The sequence below is a fragment of the Lathyrus oleraceus genome, chromosome 4 (genome assembly GCF_024323335.1).
Source record: "Lathyrus oleraceus cultivar Zhongwan6 chromosome 4, CAAS_Psat_ZW6_1.0, whole genome shotgun sequence".
NCBI classification, from domain to species: Eukaryota; Viridiplantae; Streptophyta; class Magnoliopsida; order Fabales; family Fabaceae; genus Lathyrus; species Lathyrus oleraceus.
In genome coordinates, this window is record NC_066582.1 from 238,526,190 (window position 1) to 238,546,962 (window position 20,773).

Below are 20,773 nucleotides of genomic sequence, written 5' to 3' on the forward strand. Positions count from 1 at the left end.
ACCACCAATCTTTAACTCATTGATAAAAAAAAAGATGAAGAAGGAGATGAATAAGAATGAACATTAATGGAAATTCAAATGAAGTAATCAACATACATTGACCAAAGATAGATGGAATCAAGGTCAAACATTAGTAAACAGAAGCAAAATGAAACTTAGAAGTCAAGAAACAAATAAAATATTTTTGGTATTTTTCAAAATTAAAATAATACTTGAATTAAAATAAACAAATAAAGGTCAAACTTCAAATCCATTTCAAATCAACTTTGAAAAGTCCAAATGGATCATCCTAAGTACAACAAGGTCAAACAAAGTTTGACAAAAAATTTCAGCATTTTTTAGAGACCATAAACTATTTTTAATCAATAAAAAATGCATAAAAATAACCTAATTGAATTAAAATCTCAAATAAATTGATGAGAATATTTTTCATAGATCCATCATCATTCAAAGAGGTTGAGAAAATATTTTTGTATTTTTTGAATATCAAAAACTATTTAAAATGAATTAAAAATCACCAGAAAAAATAAAATTCATAAAAAATATCAAATGATAAAACAAAAAATATTAAAAATCATTTTTAGAAACTAGAAATTAAAAGGGAAATAATGCAATTGGTCTCACATTTTTTGGACAAATAATGAATGAGATATGATTTTTTGAAGTGAAATGGAATAAAATAAATTAAAATGAAATTAAAATCAGAAATTAAAAATGGGAAAAAACGTGATGCGTTGGATCCAAGCTCATTAATTGAGCTGGCACATCAAACGGTTCCCAGGCACGCGTCCATTAAAGACATTAGTCAACTGAGCACCATGTGGACATTAAAAAAGTCATAAAAAGGAAGGATCCAAATTAGATCTGGAAATTGAATCCAACGGCCATGGTTTGATCTGGCAACTAGACGGTGGTGTACATCATCGTCTTCTCTGGCGAGGCCAGAGATTCCGGCGAGAGTTGCAGAAAATAAACCTTCACCAAATGAGGCGATCTATACAGCAATATGGTGTTCAACTGAAACTTAATGGATTTGCAAAATTCAAAGCACAGTTAAGTTGCCTCTTATGAGAGGACTTCAACCAACCCAATAAATGCAAGAAACAAGCTATGAACAAAGAGTTTCGATGAAAATAAGTTTGGATATCCACCTCTGAAATATGGATCTTTAGAGCATGATTCTTCAAAGCTTTTGCTTGCAGTGTGGTCTAGGGATGAAGATGAAGCAAGGTCAAGGAATTATAAATCTGAAAATCAACCAATGTAGTTGAAATTCAGATCTGAATTTTTGAGAAGAAAGTGGAAATTCCTTTAAGTATGGCTATGGAGGGATTCTTGCAGCATAACAGGCGCCTTCAGGTTGCTGAAATGTGAAGCCTAGCACTCCTATTTATAGCAAATGGCAAAGGTATACATGAGTAATGCATGTGCATGAATGGAGAGGGCCTCCATGCATGGGCCTGTACAGGCGCATGGAGGGACCAATTCCAATTGGAAATGAATGTTGATATCACATGGAATTGAAATGGTCGTGCAGAAATGATACAATCAGCTTGTGCAATGTGTTTTCAACTTGTTTCCAAAAATGCACCAAAATGTTCTTCTCTTCGAAAATGCTATTTTCAAACATAAAACACAGCCTTATGGGTAATGGTTGGAAAGCTCTTGACATGAGGATCAATTGTTATGTTGAACAAAACTTCATTTGGAATTGGGAAATTGGTGAAAATTGATCATAAAGTGCAAGGTGCAAAACATGTGTATGTGAAAAATTCCAAAATGGGCCAACTTCAAACCCTTCTGTTTCAATGATATAAGCTCCAAATGACAAAAACTTCAACATAAAACTTGTAGATCGTTTCAATACAATCAATTTGGACTCAAATTTTTTATCATTTGGATATTTGATGAGAAAGTTATGGGCACTTGAAGTTGGACTTTTTCACATTTCAATGCCTTTGGTCCAAAGTGACCTATAATGTTTTGCATTATCACATGTATTTCTGTTAGGATTATGAAAAGTTGTCCAACATAACATATGAAGTAGACATCTTAAAGTTTCCAATTCATTTAATCCCACCTTAAAATAGTGAAAAATGAATGAGTTATGTTCTTGGGAAGTTGACCTAAAATTAGGGTTTCAGTCAAAATGACTTATAATGTTTTGAAAGGGATGATGACCTTCCATGCTTCAAATAAATTTTTGATGAACATGAAAGTTGTTCATATGGTCCTTAAGAACTTTGTTTCTCTTGGGGTCATCTCCATTTGACAAACACATCAAAAGTTAGGTCTCAGTGTTCTTCAAAATAGTTAGATGAATTGACTGATCAACTTCTCAAGTCCATGCCTCAAATCTTGATGAATTAATGATTGAGGACACTCAAATAAGCTCAAATATGCATGAAATGATGAGTGAAAGAATTTCTCTTGATTGTATTTTACCATGGGTTGAGATTGCTTCATGAGCAAGGCACAATTGATGAACAGATGAATTAGGGTTTCCTTGGGGAACAAGCCTCAAGACCTTTGGTTTGCTGTGATCAAATTGACAAAATAAGATACTTGGGAGGCTGTAATACCCCAAAATTTACCCTTCATTTTTCCTGGAAGCATACGCTTTACACCTCATGCATGCATTCATTTTTAGGTCATTTAGCATTTGCATTTCATCATGGCAATCGGAATCGGATCCAAGAAGCGTGAACATCATCCAGGACACTTTGTGGGCTCTATTTAGATTATCAATCAACACAAGGGAAAGACTTGAGTTACTTCCAACAGGGGTCTATTTGTCAGTCAAAACGTTAATCTTGAAGGAGCAAAGGTTTGTTCATGAGCTGTCATGCTCGCTAGGCGAAACCCACGTGTTTTGAAAAAATAAATAAACAAATAAAAAAAAACGAAAAATGAAAAAAAAATAAATAATAATCATAATAATAATAATAATAATAATAAATAAATAAATAAATAAATAAATAAAAGAAAAAATCGTGGACTTGGACCTCTCTCATTTGAGCCCATAGGTCCACAAAAATCAGGTTATAAATTCAGAGTTTCAGTGAAACAAAAGGCCATTCTATTCCAATTACCTTGTTTGGGAAAAAGATAGTGAGAGAAGAACCCTGGGGAAAAAGATAGTGAGAGAAGAGCTAACAGAGTTCAGAGCAACCTCCAGGCAACTCTGAAAGGTTCATTCTGACTCACACACTTTCAGCTCAAGCAAACCCTAACATTGGTTTGCAAATCCAACCGTGTCATTTGATTTCAACCGATCTCTCCAATCAGGTTTGCCCTTATTCCCATTACCTTTGTGCTTTGATATTGAATACTCCGAATGTTTGAGGTATGATGGATGAATTTCATTAGGTTTTTGCCCACGAGTTCATAATTATGTATGAATGTATAAATAATGCCTTGAATGCTTAATCGTTTAATTTCTGAAGTGTATGCCACAGGGTTTGAGGTTTCTGAAACCCTACTGTTATCCATGAAAAACCATATTGTTTTGCTCTAATCTGACTTACGTTTGTCATAGCATGTTTTCTCCTAATCCTTATCCTGTTTCACTAACCCTTTTGTTGAGTTTTTGTGAAGGCTCACATGACTTTTACAGGGATAGCTCGCTGGATATTCCACTTTGCTTGTGGGATACCATTTGGGAGATTTATTCTGATTGCCTTGTTGGCACATTTGCTTTATACATGTTTGTTTTGTATGTGTTCGTATCCCCGCAGGTAGCGCGGTTCCTTCGTCAAGGACTTCCCTTTTGCATGAGCATCCCAAACCCTAACCCATCATTGATTTTTCTTCTCCTAAACACACGTTTACTCCTTCTACTACAGGTGAGTAAGTCTCCAAAGGTCGAGCATCCGGTAGATTGCGTAGTAACGTCGTCCGCCCCCAAAACATAATCCTTAACCCCGTAGTTAGCCGAACTACGGCTTGCTCTATATCTCATTCCAGATGAGATACGTAGGCATAAGACGCGATGTCTTAGAGAGCACACATCCCCCTAACCCATAGGTCAGCCGAGCTACAAAGACTCTGATTCTCATATTCAAATGAGATACGTATGCAGTGAATGCGACATCCGTGCAAGTCATTTTCTTTTGACCCCTCTTTTAGTAAACAGCACAAGATAAACTCACACCCTTTAGACAAGAACTACAAAAGTGGATCCCGTAGAGTACTACGGATGCGTAGGGGTGCTAATACCTTCCCTTCGCATAACCGACTCCCGAACCCAAGATTTGGTTGCGAGACCTTGCCTTTACCTTTCCTCTTTTCAGGTTTACTTCGAGCGTTTCCTTTCCCTCCTTTGGGATAAATAACGCACGGTGGCAACTCTTCTGTCATTTTCTTTCGCCGGTTGTTTTTTCGCACACTGTATTTTTCAAGTTGCGACAGCTGGCGACTCTGCTGTGGAACCGGTTTCCCCAAACGAGTCCCTCATAGCTTTTGTAGTTTGTTTGTTTATTGGGTGTTCATGCTTTTGTACAGTTATTTATTTACCTGCTTTACCTTATTGCATTGTGTACATATCATTGCTGTATCTGTTGGCTGGCTATGGCTGCTTGGTGATCCTTGTGAGATGAGTTCTATACCCGAACTCGAGTGCACTTAGGATATGAGAATGGCATAGTCTTGTCGACTTGTGTGGAGTTATTCCTTAGCAAGTTGACTTGTAAGCCCATTCACTTGGTGGAGGTCATGTTGAGATCAATAATGTCACACAAGTAAGTTGTGGTTAGACATTACTTTTTCCAATATAGACCTTAGAAGCCGAGGACCTTAGTTTACCAAACCCATCATGGCCTATTCGTAGGACGTAGTGCGAAAGTCGTTCAAGTGTAAGATTTGATACGATTGTTACGCGATACTACACTCATAAGAGTCTCTCTTGAGAATATTTTTGGAATACGAGTAGTCGTTCCTCCGATAATATCCGAAAGATGGGATTAAGACTATGGGAACCTTTTGTAGAACATGTTTGGCAGGTTTAAACCTTATTACACTCCTTTTGGGTGGTTCTTAACCTAAAATCCATGCTCGTGACTTGCAACAAACCCTTGATTCATGGTTGATCCGATCAGGTATCCTTAATATCAATGAAACTTGGATGTGAATAAGGTGTAAACCATAATCCACCAAAATGGGTGGTTGATATTAAGGATAACATGATCCATCCCATGACCTTTGTTTGGTGTGCTCTTAATTTCTCTCCAGACAGTGCAACCTGACAGATGTTCAGGCAGATACAGCGATCCTGATTCCCATGCCACTGCACTGCATTCACATCATTTTGCATCACATCATTTTGCATTCATAATCATTCACACATGTTTATCCATTTCTGTGGGGTTTATATCTTCTACTTGATTCTATTCGAAATTTTCTTGGTTCTCATCAACGACTTAGTCTTTTTTTTACATCGTTTATCTATTGAGAGACTGGAATCAAGGGGGTAGAATACCTTTGGAATTGATAAACATGTTATTGCATTTACATATTCATTAGCATGTCTTGCATAACAGGTACCACCACAGTGTTCTTAGTTTGTTTGGTGTTCCAATCAGTAGGATAGCTAACCCAGGCATTCACCGGTACGGTACCCGCAGAAACCAATAGAGAGTAATGGAAAGCCTACAGGAAGAGTTCGCCGAGATGAAAATCCGCATGAATCAATTCATGGATGTGGTTCAAGGGGTGGCTCAGGGACAGCAAGAGCTCAGGCAGATGATACAGAGGAATCCCCCTGCTCAACCAGAGACGGTGATTGATCCTCCAGTTGGAGAGGCTAACGGACCCAATGGACCGGGGCCTATCCCAATCCTACATGTCACCTCCGGTCAACAGCCCGTTCATGATGATCAGGACGATCAGTTCCCCCTACTGCAGGAAGACTTTGGTATGGGTCATGGTGTGGACCCCATGTTTAGAAGATTGGAAGAGAGGTTGAAGGCAGTGGAAGGACAGAATCCTCTGGGAGTAGATGTTGCTGACTTGGGGCTGGTCCCAAGTGTGAGAGTGCCACCGAAATTCAAGGTCCCGATATTTGACAAATACAATGGCAACTCTTGCCCGAAGACCCATGTGCAAGCCTATTTCCGTAAAATGGTTGCATACTCCGATGACGAAAAGTTGCTTATGTACTTTTTCCAGGACAACCTAGCTCGGGCATCCCTGGAATGGTATATGAGGCTGGACAGAGCCCACCTCCGTTGCTAGAGGGATTTGGCTGAGGCTTTCGTGAAGCAGTATCAGTATAATGCAGACATGGCTCCGGACAGAACTCAACTTCAAAATCTGTCTCTTAAAAGCAATGAGTGCTTCAGAGAATACGCTCAACGCTGGAGAGAAACAGCTTCCCATGTTCAACCTCCTATGTTGGAGAAGGAAATGGCTAACATGTTCGTGAACACTCTGCCAGGACCTTATTTGGAGCGCCTGGTGGGTTGCAATGCCTCCAATTTTGCTGATGTAGTCTCTACCGGAGAGAGGGTGGATAATTACCTAAGGACATACAAGACCCAGAGTGGAGGTGGATCCTCATCAGGGGTGAAGAAGTCGTTCATTCAGGGACAGAAGAGGAGAGAAGGGGATGCAAGTGCCATATCTTCTTATCAGAACAGGGATAACCAGAGGAATAACTTTCAGAACTATCATCAGCAACCGTACGTTGTGGCTGTGACCATTCCAGCTGCAGCACCACTACAACAACAACAACCACAGCGTCAACCAGCTCAGTACCAACCACAACAACCGGGTAACAGACCCGCCTATCAACCGAGGCCAAAGACGATGGACCGATGTTTCGACACTCTTCCAATGTCGTACGCTCAGTTGCTTTCTAGTCTTCAACAACTACAACTTGTGCAGTTGCGCACTCTGGCTCCTCCCGTTGGTAGGCTTCCGGTGGGTTATGACGCCAACGCTAGGTGTAGCTTCCACTCTGGGGCACCTGGCCACAATATTGAGAATTGCAAAGCTTTTAAGCACGTAGTTCAGGACCTCATTGATTCAAAGGCCGTTAACTTTGCATCAACTCCTAATGTCGTCAACAATCCCATGCCCCAGCATGATGGAGCCAACGTTAACATGGTTGAAGGAGAAGTCAAATTAGTCTCTGCGGTCAACAAGGAAGATGGGGATAGTGATTGCGACACCGATAACTGGGTGCGTCCGAGGATCCCGGGTTAAGTTCCCAACAATTGGTCTTCTGAGAAGATTGTCCAAGCCACTTGTCTGGAGGAGTAATTTTCTTTGTTTATTCATGCATATCCAAGTATTACGTTCCGCCAGGGCGTAATGACTCATTGTAGGGCTCATCTATGTGACACTTGCATTTTTATCATAAATAAAGGACGTTCCCTGTCTTTCTATTTTTGCAGTTTTTCAAAAAAAAAATGGCAATGTTTTGTTTAGTTTTCACTTTTTTTTTCACACTCATAAGCACATACCATCACTCATGCAGATGCACATCACCAGATCCTCTTGATAACGGTTCTACTATGGCTCGCTTCGACTTTGAAAATCCAATCTTTCAAGCTGAAGAAGAGGGCGATGAAGACTGTGAACTCCCTGAAGAACTTACCAGGTTATTAAAACAAGAGGAAAGAGTCATTCAACGGCATCAAGAGTCTGTTGAAGTGATTAATCTCGGCACCGAGGACGCCAAGAGAGAAATCAAGATAGGGGCTGCTTTGGAAGACAATGTGAAGAAGGGGTTGATTGAATTGCTGCAAGAGTATGTTGACATCTTCGCTTGGTCTTATCAAGACATGCCAGGGCTTGACACAGACATCGTGGTACATCGCTTGCCGCTCAAAGAAGGTTGTCCTCCGGTCAAGCAGAAGCTCAGAAGAAAAAGACCAGAGATGGCTGTCAAGATAAAGGAAGAAGTGCAAAAATAGTTGGATGCAGGGTTTCTAGCAGTCACAAATTATCCGCCATGGGTTGCAAATATCGTTCTGGTACCTAAGAAGGATGGAAAGGTACGGATGTGTGTTGACTACTGGGATCTGAACAGGGCTAGTCCTAAAGATGATTTCCCCTTACCTCACATTGACGTTTTGGTGGATAACACGGCTCAGTTCTCGGTATTCTCCTTCATGGATGGCTTTTCTGGCTATAATCAAATTAAGATGGCACCAGAAGACATGGAGAAGACAACATTCATAACCCCATGGGGCACCTTCTGCTACAAGGTGATGCCGTTTGGTCTGAAAAATGCCAGAGCAACATATCAGCGAGCGATGGTGACTCTGTTCCATGATATGATTCATCATGAAATCGAGGTTTATGTTGATGATATGATTGCCAAATCTCAGACAGAAGAAGAACATTTGGTGAATTTGCAGAAACTGTTTGAGCGTTTGAGGAAATTCAAGCTGAGGCTTAATCCGAACAAGTGTACTTTTGGGGTGAGATTTGGAAAACTACTGGGTTTTGTTGTTAGCGGAAAAGGGATTGAGGTGGATCCGGCCAAAGTGAAAGCGATACAGGAAATGCCTGAGCCAAGAACAGAGAAACAAGTCCGTGGTTTCTTAGGGAGGTTGAACTACATTTCAAGGTTCATCTCTCACCTAACAGCCACGTGTGAGCCAATATTCAAATTGTTGAGAAAAGATCCGGCTATCAGGTGGAATGATGATTGTCAAAGGGCGTTCGAGAAGATAAAAGAGTATTTGCAGAATCCTCCTATCCTTGTGCCTCCGATCCCAGGGAGACCGTTGATTATGTATTTGACGGTACTAGACAATTCCATGGGTTGTGTTCTCGGTCAACACGACGAGACAGGTAGGGAAGAGCATGCCATCTACTACCTGATTAAGAAATTCACAGATTGCGAGTCGAGATACTCAATGCTTGAAAAAACATGTTGTGCACTTGCATAGGCTGCTAAGCGATTGAGACAATACATGCTGTCTCACACAACCTTACTGATCTCCAAAATGGGTCCAGTCAAGTATATATTTGAGAAGCCAACTCTCACCGGAAGAGTTGCTCGTTGGCAAATGGTACTGACAGAGTACGACATCCAGTATACTTCCCAGAAAGCCATCAAGGGGAGTATTCTGTCAGACTATCTTGCTCAACAGCCGGTTGAAGATTATGAGCCGATGAAGTTTGATTTTCCAGATGAAGACATCATGTTCCTCAAGATGAAAGACTGTGAAGAGCCAGTTGTTGAAGAGGGACCTGATCCAGACGAAAAGTGGACTTTAATGTTTGATGGGGCCGTCAATGCTAGAGGAAGTGGAATTGGTGCTGTCATTACAACTCCGAAAGGTGCCCACATGCCTTTCACCGCTCGTCTGACTCTCGAGTGCACCAATAATGAAGCTGAGTATGAAGCCTGTATCTTGGGTATTGAGCAAGCCATTGATTTGAGAATCAAGACTTTGGACATCTTCGGAGATTCAGCTCTGGTAATCAATCAAGTGAATGGTGATTGGAACACTCTCCAGCCTACTCTGGTCCCCTACAGAGATTACACGAGAAGACTGTTGACTTTCTTCATAAAAGTAAAGCTGTGCCATATACCTCGTGATGAGAACCAGATGGCAGATGCTCTTGCTACTCTATCCTCCATGATCACGGTGATCCGTTGGAACCATGCTCCCAAGATCGACGTGATGCGCCTTGATAGGGTCGCTTATGTGTTTGCTGCTGAACTGGTAGTTGATGACAAGCCCTGGTATCACGACATCAAGTGCTTTCTGAAGAATCAAGAGTACCCTGTAGGGGCATCCAACAATGATAGAAAGACTTTGAGAAGATTGGCAGGCAGTTTCTTCTTGAACAAAGATGATGTGTTATATAAGAGGAACTTCGACATGGTTTTGCTCAGATGCGTGGATAGATACGAAGCAGACATGTTAATGCAGGAAGTTCATGAAGGCTCCTTCGGTACTCATGCCGGCGGACATGCAATGGCTAAGAAATTGTTGAGAGCGGGATATTACTGGATGACCATGGAATCTGATTGTTTCCAATATGCTCGGAAGTGTCATAAATGCTAGATTTATGCTGATAAGGTACATGTGCCGCCAAATCCTTTGAATGTGATGTCTTCGCCGTGACCTTTTGCTATGTGGGGCATTGATATGATTGGAAAGATTGAGCTGACCGCTTCCAATGGGTATCGCTTCATCCTTGTTGCCATCGACTATTTCACCAAGTGGGTCGAAGCAGCATCGTTCGCGAATGTCACCAGACATGTGGTTGCCCGATTCATCAAGAAAGAAATCATTTGCCGCTATGGGATTCCCGAAAGAATCATTACTGATAATGGTTCTAATATCAACAACAAAATGATGAAGGAGTTGTGCCAGAACTTCAACATTCAGCATCACAATTCTTCCCCTTACCGCCCTAAGATGAACGGTGTTGTTGAAGCGGCAAATAAGAACATAAAGAAGATAGTGCAGAAGATGGTCGTTACGTACAGAGATTGGCATGAGATGCTACCCTTCGCCTTGCATGGGTACCGTACTTCAGTACGTACATCGACCGGGGCAACCCCTTACTCCCTTGTGTAGGGTATGGAAGCAGTCCTACCTGTTGAAGTGGAGATTCCTTCTCTAAGAGTCCTGTTGGATGTCAAGTTAGACGAAGCTGAATGGATTCAGACAAGGTTCAATGAGTTGAGTATTATCGAAGAGAAGCGAATGGCAGCCATTTGTCATGGGCAGTTGTATCAAAGTCGGATGAAGAAAGCCTTTGATCATAAAGTGCGTCCTCGATGCTTCCAGGTCGGAGATTGGGTGTTGAAAAGGATCCTTCCTCCTCAGACAGATCACAGGGGCAAGTGGACTCCTAACTATGATGGAGCGTATGTTGTCACCAAGGTTTTTGATGGTGGGGCCTTAATGCTTGCAACGATGGATGGTGAAAACTTCACTTCCCCGGTGAACTCAGACGCAGTTAAAAAATACTTCGCATGAAATAGACCCGTTGGACAATAAAAAGAGTAGTCCAGGCAAAAATGGGAATCCCGGTGAACCAAGAAAATGAAAAAGGTTCGGGCAAAAATTAGGGATTAAAAGGGAAAAGATTGTACACCCGGTAAGTTGAAAACCTGAAAAGGCAACTTAGGCAAAAATGGGTATCCCGGTGGATTGAAAACCCGAAAAGAGCGATCCAGGCAAAAGTTAGGGATTAAGCGAATGACTGCGTTCTGAGTAGTTCTGAATCTCATCTCGTGTCAATGATTGGAAACTTTTGAAGGATAGGAAATAGTCCAATCACTCTTTTTAGAAAGCTGATCATCTGGAGGATCTTGAAGACGAGCAAGTCATAGCAGAATTGGAACCCAATAGAAATCCATTTCACATTGCCATTAGATTAATGTCTGTTTTTATCTGTTGTGCGATTACCTCTTTCAAGGGATTGCTTCCTGATGTAAATGCCTATTCAGAGGTCGTTCAATCAATAAAATCATGTTATTCAATATATCTTTGTTTTCATTTTCATTTTTCTGTTTTGTTTGGAAAAATGACGTCCGAATTTTTTGATAAACATTGCATCATGACACATAAGAGCTTTACAGGTACATGCTTAATAAACATTTAAAATTGCTGTAAATTTTAAGTGCTTTGGATCGTCTATTCAGAACAGGTACCCTCGGGGCATTTCCTTAAAATCTCCTGCAGATGATCGTGAATGTTTTCCACCAATAGACGAATTCGGTATCTTATCCCTGCAGAGCTGATCAGAGCGTTGGATTCTTCAATCCCCAGCAGGTTCTAACCACTGTACCTCCCCCCAAGCGGTGGTTTCAGATTATACATTCCCCAGTAGAGTTGACAGTGTCAGACTATATACCCCCAGCGGAGTTGACAGTGTCAGACTGTATCTTCCCAGCAGAAGTGGCTGCTCCTTAGAGTTCGAGGCCAGATCGATAATCCCAATGTCAGATCCATGGTTTCTTTCCTTGAAGCAGAACCTTGGTACCGTATCGGTGTTTGCTTCCCCTGCTGAGTCATCTCTCGCAGATCGTGGTTGCCAGAACCACTATCGCTTTCCCCAACAACAGGTTTTTAGTGTCGTTCTCTCCCCAGTCAGAATCTCGGTATTTCGTCATTGCTAGAACACCGTGTGGCGGGTCATTTCCCCACAGAATTCTTTGCGCCGTGCATCTCCAGCAGCCTTTCCAGGTCCAGAAGATGGTGATCATTTCCCCAGCAGATCCCCTTGCCTCAGTTTGGCATTCTACCCAGCATTTCGCATCCCTGCATGTAGAATCATATTGCATTGCATCCTCCTAAATCGCGTAGCATTTCCATTTTCATGGAGCATTATGCCATTGAAAAATTCAAACATACGCATGTAAGCATAAAACATTCTCGGTATCCCAAGTGATAAGCCAGAAGTTGTTTCCAGTACTCAAACTGAAGATTGTTCATGACTTACCTTTGTTATCTCCAGCAAGTGTCATTGGCCCATGCGCCGCCTCTATTATCCTTCCCTATTTCTGTCAATGCTGACAGGCATGAAGTTTTCGGTATTCAGACCGAAGTGGCATTCAGGCCAATTTTCCGACGTTCAGATCAAAGAAGTTTCTGACGTTCAGGTCGATGCAACTTGTGGCGTTCAGGCCAGTTTTCCGATGTTCATATCGAAGAAGTTTCCGACGTTCAGGTCGACGCAACTTGTGGCATTCAGGCCAGCCTCTCGGTGTTCAAACCGATATTAATAATCTCATATCTCCCGATGTTCAGATCGAAGTCATTTCCAGTATTCAGATTGATGAGCGGCATTCAGGCCATGGTTATTTCTGTGTTACCATTTATTTTGGTATCCAGGTTAACATTCTTTTCCAGTATTCAGACTGATGAGCAGCATTCAGACCAAGGTTATTTCTGTGTTACCATTTATTTTGGTATCCAGGTTAACATTCTTTTTCGGTATTCCGACTGACTCTCACCGTACCAGACGGATTCTTCTTTCAAGACTACCTCTTTGCCGATTCTGACAGGCATTGTTACTTCACTTCACTTCAGTGCAAATTTTCGAGCTTTTATTGTATACAATCCCTTGATACCTCGAAAGCACGAAAGCCGCTGCTATCTTCTTTCCAGGTCTCCAGTTGATTGAATAGGGGCAGCTGTAATACCCCAAAATTTACCCTTCATTTTTCCTGGAAGCATACGCTTTACACCTCATGCATGCATTCATTTTTAGGTCATTTAGCATTTGCATTTCATCATGGCAATCGGAATCGGATCCAAGAAGCTTAAACATCATCCAGGACACTTTGTGGGCTCTATTTAGATGATCAGTCAACACAAGGGAAAGACTTGAGTTACTTCCAACAGGGGTCTATTCGTCAGTCAAAACGTTAATCTTGAAGGAGCAAAGGTTTGTTCATGAGCTGTCATGCTCGCTAGGCGAAGCCCACGTGTTTTGAAAAAGAAAATAATAATAATAATAATAATAAATAAATAAATAAATAAATAAAAGAAAAAATCTTGGACTTGGACCTCTCTCATTTGAGCCCACAGGTCCACAAAAATCAGGTTATAAATTCAGAGTTTCAGTGAAACAAAAGGCCATTCTATTCCTATTACCCTGTTTGGGAAAAAGATAGTGAGAGAAGAACCCTGGGGAAAAAGATAGTGAGAGAAGAGCTAACAGAGTTCAGAGCAACCTCCAGGCAACTCTGAAAGATTCATTCTGACTCACACACTTTCAGCTCAAGCAAACCCCAACATTGGTTTGCAAATCCAGCCGTGCCATTTGATTTCAACCGACCTCTCCAATCAGGTTTGCCCTTATTCTCATTACCTTTGTGCTTTGAAGTTGAATACTCTGAATGTTTGAGGTATGATGGATGAATTTCATTAGGTTTTCACCCACGGGTTCATAATTATGTATGAATGTATAAATAATGCCTTGAATGCTTAATCGTTTAATTTCTGAAGTGTATGCCACAGGGTTTGAGGTTTCTGAAACCATACTATTATCCATGAGAAACCATATTGTTTTGCTCTAATCTGACTTACGTTTGTCATAACATGTTTTCTCCTAATCCTTATCTTGTTTCACTAACCCTTTTGTTGAGTTTTTGTGAAGGCTCGCATGACCTTTACAGGGATAGCTCGCTGGATATTCCACTTTGCTTGTGGGATACCATTTGGGAGATTTATTCTGATTGCCTTGTTGGCACATTTACTTTATACATGTTTGTTTTGTATGTGTTCGTATCCCCGCAGGTAGCGCGGTTCCTTCGTCAAGGACTGCCCTTTTGCATGAGCATCCCAAACCCTTACCCTTCATTGATTTTTCTTCTCCTAAACACACGTTTACTCCTTCTACTACAGGTGAGTAAGTCTCCAAAGGTCGAGCATCCGGTAGATTACGTAGTAACGTCGTCCGCCCCCAAAACATAATCCTTAACCCCGTAGTTAGCCGAACTACGGCTTGCTCTGATTCTCATTCCAGATGAGATACGTAGGCATAAGATGCGATGTCTTAGCGAGTACACATCCCCCCAACCCATAGGTCAGCCGAGCTACAAAGACTCTGATTCTCATATTCAGATGAGATACGTATGAAGTGGATGCGACATCCGTGCGAGTCATTTTCTTTTGACACCTCTTTTAGTAAACAGCACAAGATAAACTCACACCCTTTAGACAAGAACTACAAAAGTGGATCCTGTAGAGTACTACGGATGCGTAGGGGTGCTAATACCTTCCCTTCGCATAACCGACTCCCGAATCCAAGATTTGGTTGCGAGACCTTGTCTTTTCCTTTCCTCTTTTCAGGTTTACTTTGAGTGTTTCCTTTCCCTCCTTTGGGATAAATAACGCACGGTGGCGACTCTTCTGTCATTTTCTTTCGCCGGTTGTTTTTTCGCACACTGTATTTTTCAGGTTGCGACAGAGGCATATATGATGAATGAGAGCTTTTTGAACCATTTTCATGCTTGCTTTCACCTTCACCTGGCCATATCATTGAGCTTAGGAGCCTTGGATCTCATGATTGCTCAAGCTACAAAACAAAAGATGTTAGTGACATATTTTTGTGCTTTTGGTTAGTAAACAAAATGAGAAAAGCAATAATATACAATTCAAGCATGATTGGTGGTCCCAAACCAACTCACACAAGTGTTCCCACCCAAAGGCAAGGAGCCAAGATGCTATGATCCTTGAAGCAAAATGCAAATGCAATGATGTGATGCCATGAGGGATCTTAGGGTCAAAATTGGGGTCTTATAGATGCCCCTATTTAAGGTCATTCTAGCCGGAGAAGTGAAGGTTAAAATCTTCGTGTCGACGAGGTAGAATGGGCTTAAATAATAACAAAGAGATGAATTTTGGTCCCTAAGAGACCTCATGATGCAAATGTATGTATGCAAAATGTAATACTCTGTGGGGATATATGTCCACGGAAGAAAAGGAAATTAGGAGAACCTGAAAGTCTATAGGAGTAATGCGCTCATAAATGAGACAGAGACTCTGGGGACTCTAATGGGGATAAAAAGGGGAATAAAATGCGTGAGCAGGTCACGACTTAAAACTTGCTGAGGAACACGAATAGATTCCATGAAAATAAATCAATGGAAAGACACGAGTTGACGCAACGACGCATGTATTGGGGAATATGCCAATACAACAAAACTATCCACAAAGGATACTTCGGATAAGAATCCGGACTCAGGCTGGGACAATCCACTAAGGGACTCTGATGGGGAATGTCCAAAGAAGACTCAGCTGAGGAAACAAATGAGGTATTACCGGTTACTGGGTAATAAGCCCAAAGAAACATGTGATCCAAACACCGGTATAAGGGTGAGAGAACAACACGCTCGGGGAGAATGAATATCTAAGACCGGAATAAGGGTGAGAGATATCAAACATCCATAACATCTGAGGAAGACCTAGAAGGTATATTTCAACTCAAGAAAAATCTGACTCCACAAGGGACAAAAAGGTCATAATAGAGAGCAGAAGGAAGGAACACCAGGGATACCGGTTACTGGGCATATCATAGGTGACCAACCAAGCGTGAATTGGGGAATATTCCCAAGACACTCATCATCCGAAAGGAGGGCTGAAAAAGCAAACTCGATTACGGGATGGACATTCGATTCCGTAAGGAAATACAAATCTTACTCAACTGGGGAAGAAAAAGACTTCAACAGAAGAGCACATGAGATATATTATTTATTACCGTCAGAACGTAGATAACATACTCGCATGGAAGATTATCCGCAACTGGTTACTGGGTTAATAAAGGATAAATCGACCGAAAAGAAAGGACATCGGGATACCGGCTACTGGGTATAAAATGATGACCAATCAAGGGGAGAAACAATCATTACCAAACAAAAGGGGTAAATGAAAGATGACTCGCCGAGGATATATTGCTTTGTTAGAACAATTATCCAAGAGATATATCACCAGTTATTGGGAGATATACTCAAAAGGATGAAGGAATATCAATACCGAATATTGGATAAAGAAACCAATAAGGAGGGGATTACATCTACCGGTTACTGGGTAGAAAACCACAAAAGAGTAACCGTCTGTGGTTAGGGTGAACAAAACCAAAGGTTAACTCTGCAAGGGGAAAGAAAAAATAAATAAATAAAAAATGAATGGGGTTTACAACTACCGGTATGAGGGTAGAAAACCACAGAAATGGGACTTACAACTACTGGTTACTGGGTAGAAGGCCACAAACTCCGCCCAGGAAAAGATGGACAATTATTGGTTATTGAGCAATCATTCATCTAAACTACGGGGAAGTGCAAAGGAAATAACAAGAGTAGTCAGTCTAGGAACAAACTAGAGAGACACAATGAAACAAGACTCAACCCCATGAGGATATAACCCATGGGAGAAATTCCATCCCAATACATGTTTTGGGAGGAAACTGAAATAACAATCATCCACGAGGATATAACTTAGTGGGGAATATGGAAGAAAGGGTAGACACTTTCTGCCTATAGGGCTGACTCTAAAATGAGAGATCAGATACAGACATCTGCCCGGGGAAATATATACCACAAAATAGCAGGAAATAACAAACAAAGATATATGACAAAGAATGCAACATAAATACCTGAATGTCAAAGTTATGCATGTTTATGCATGGTTTATGTATGATTGATGCTAACAAACAAACATATCTAACACAAACAGGTCCAAGGATCAAAATGGACAAACATCTGGTACTACATCTCAAAAGAGAAAGCTAGGCCCACTGGGGAGACTCCCAATCTGATGGGGGCAACAGATACCAGGAAACAATGATCTCTGCCGGGGAAAGAGAACCAGTCACTCCGCTAGGAAGGAAATCAACACATCTTCCTCAGAAGTTCCAACGCCAATCTGAAATCAGGCAAAGTCTTGGCTGGGGAACTGGACATGGATATGATCCGTCGTAGAAGCAATTCTACCAGAGAAATTATCCAGGGGAAGGATGAAACTCTGTGGGGAACAACCGCCGATCAAAAGTTTCGAAACCAACACATTTCCTTGCACTGCTGGATAAATCATCTATGTCGAGGAGAAGAGAAACCTTACTCCGTCGGGGATGGAAAGATCAACATTTTCATCACCCACTCTACTCAAGAGGAGACAACAAACGGGCTCTGATCAGACAATTCCGCTGGGGAAACACTGCTGAGGATTGAATCAGGAACTACCTGTAGACGATCAACTGGAGATATCCTGCTGATGATCGTACTGGGGAGTCAAAATGGGATCAACCCTGTTGAGGATGAGTAAAATGTATACTGCAGGACATTAATGTAGACGAGTCCACAGGGGAGAAGCTACAAACCAAATGTTGAGAATTCCATTCATACTGGGGATTTCCTGCTCACTCCTACGGGAGAATTCCAATCTGAACGAGGGAATACCACCTTCCTTGAAAAGATAGCATGTCAATTTACCAATTCATTAGGGATTTTAGGTCAATCCACACAAGGGACGACAACCATATAATTGATAACACAAATGCTAGATCCAGCCTCATTGGGGAAGCTAGAAGATTAAGACCAAACTCCAAACTCTCTGGGGATTTGGCGAGATGTTAGAGACATACGCCTCCAAACCAAATGGGACCAAAGCTCCAGACTCTCTAGGGAATTTGGTGATGCTTAACTTTCTTCTGTGCTCACGGAGGAGACAACCTGAAGGATAATGAAGAGGACACAAGTATGTTGAGAATATGAACAACATGTCTTACCCTTTTGGAAATCATGCTATCCTTGGGAGAGCATTGAAGGCATCCCAACTATCCTTTTTTCATTGGGAATGTTCACTTTATTTAAAAACAATTTTATGAAGATTTTATTTATTTAAAACAATGATATTTATTAATCAAAACATGCAAAATATTTGTTGAACCAAAACAAATAAGAGTGCAAAGAATTGGATAAAGGCTCAAATTAATTTGATGGAATGGTAGTCCGCAAATGGCAAGACTCCATGGATTTTTACAAATTTGAAATTCGTGATATATATTGGAAAAGGGCTACATTGAACATAATTACCATTTCTCCACCAACCCTGAATCCAATGTATTTGAAGCTTCAGTTGACGATGACTGAGCGAAATTATTTGACAGACGACTGCTTGTAGAACAAAGTCTTGTCAGGATGCAATTACTTGCCAAATCCCTAATTTTTGCCTAGATTTCCCCAAGGTGAGGTACTCAATCTAGCGGGATATATATTCATTTTTTTTATGTCTCTAACTTTTGCCTGGATCGCCCTTTCGGGTTTTCAATCCACCGAGAGGCTCATTTTTACCTAAGCCGCCCATTCGGGTTTTCAACTTAGCGAGCTATTCTGTTTTTCTTTTTAGGAGAAGTATTTCTTGACTGCATCTGAATTCACAGGATGAGTGAAATCCTCCTCATCCATAGTTGTAAGTATCAAAGCACCGCCTGAAAATGCTCTCTTAACAACATATGAACCTTCATAGTTTGGAGTCCACTTGCCCCTGGAATCGGGCGCGAAAGACAATACTTTCTTGAGCACAAGGTCACCTCTCGGAAGACACGAGGCTTGACCTTCTTATCAAAGGCCTTCTTCATCCTTTGTTGATATAACTGACCATGGCACATGGCAGTCAATCTCTTCTCTTCTATCAGATTCAGTTGGTCATAACGACTCTGGACCCATTCAGCATCAGTCAACTTGGCTTCCATCAAGACTCTCATTGATGGGATCTCCACCTCTACTGGGAGCACAACTTCCATGCCATATACAAGGGAAAAAGGGGTTTCCCTTTGTAGCGGGGTATTCGTTACCTTTAGATTTATTGACTAAATCAAAACTAAACCATACAAGTCGAGTCGCCACCGCACTTCTATTTATCCAAAGGAAAGGTTAGAAAGCGAACAAAATCCGAGAAGTTTTATCGAATCAAAAACTAATAAAAATGTCAGAGATCTGGGTAAGGGGGTTGGTTATGCAATGGGAAGGTTTAAAGCACCCAAAATATCCTAGGTACTCATAGGGAGCCCTTTTCACACTTGTTGTAAGGTTGGTATTTTTGTGAAAATTTGTTTGTGCAAACATGATTGGGGAGATGAGAGAAGAATATACAAGTTATTTAAAAAATTTGTGTTTGAATGGATAAACCCATTGCCTACGTACCATCTTAAAAAAGATTAGGATCAAAACCTCGTAGTTCGGGGTAAAAATCTCAAAACAAGTTGGTGAATTAATTGGTCCAGAAGCGTTAAGGTCTTTTGTTATCCAAGGGAGAAAACACAACCTAAAACCATAAATCGACCATGTGAGGATAGCTTCAACATGCTAGTGAGGGGTTAACCCTATAACAAGCATGGAAGACTCATTGTCCATCACTAAGGATATAAGTGAGTATTACATCTACCTCAAGGATAACTCAAACCTAAGAGCTAAAGGTTATGAAAAGTTTTTATAAAAAAAAGTGGCCATTGAAACCATAAAAGCATTTGAATGAGTTATATTTACCAATGAAAAAGTATTTACAAAATATGGTCAAAGTTGACTTAAAGATTCAATTCAAAATAAGTGTTTGCCATGCCAAAAAGAAGATGAGAAATGATCTTGTATTGATTTAGGTTCTTTGCTTGATTAGGAAACAACCTATCCTTAATGCAAAGCCATTCACTTGATCCATGAATATTAAAGTGCATTAATGGAAATGGAATGAGGTAATCAACAAGCATTGACCAAAGATATATGAGATCAAGGTCAAACAATAGTAAACAGAAGCAAAATGAAGATTAGAAGTCAAGAAACAAATAAAATATTTTTGGTATTTTTCAAAAGTAAAATAATACTTGAATTAAAATAATAAAGCAAGGTCAAACTTCAAACTCACTTCAAATCAACTTTGAAAAGTCCAAGTAAATTATCCTAAGTTCAACAAGGTCAAATAAAGTTTGACAAAAAATTTCAGCATTTTTAGAAGTCAGAAACTATTTTTAATCAATTAAAAATGCATAAAAATAACCTAATTGAATTAAAATCTCAAATAAATCTCAAATTAATTAATAAATTGATGAGAATATTTTTCATTAATCTATCATCATTCAAAGAGGTTGGAAAAATAATTTTGTATTTTTTGAATATAAAAACTATTTTAAATGAATTAAAATAACCAGAATAGAGAAAATTCCTAAAAAATATCAAATGATAAAATAAAAAATATTAAAAATCATTTTTAGAAACTAGAAATTAAAAGAAGAAAAATGCAATTGGTCTCACATTTTTTGGACCAGTGATGAAGGAGATATGATTTTTGGAAATAAA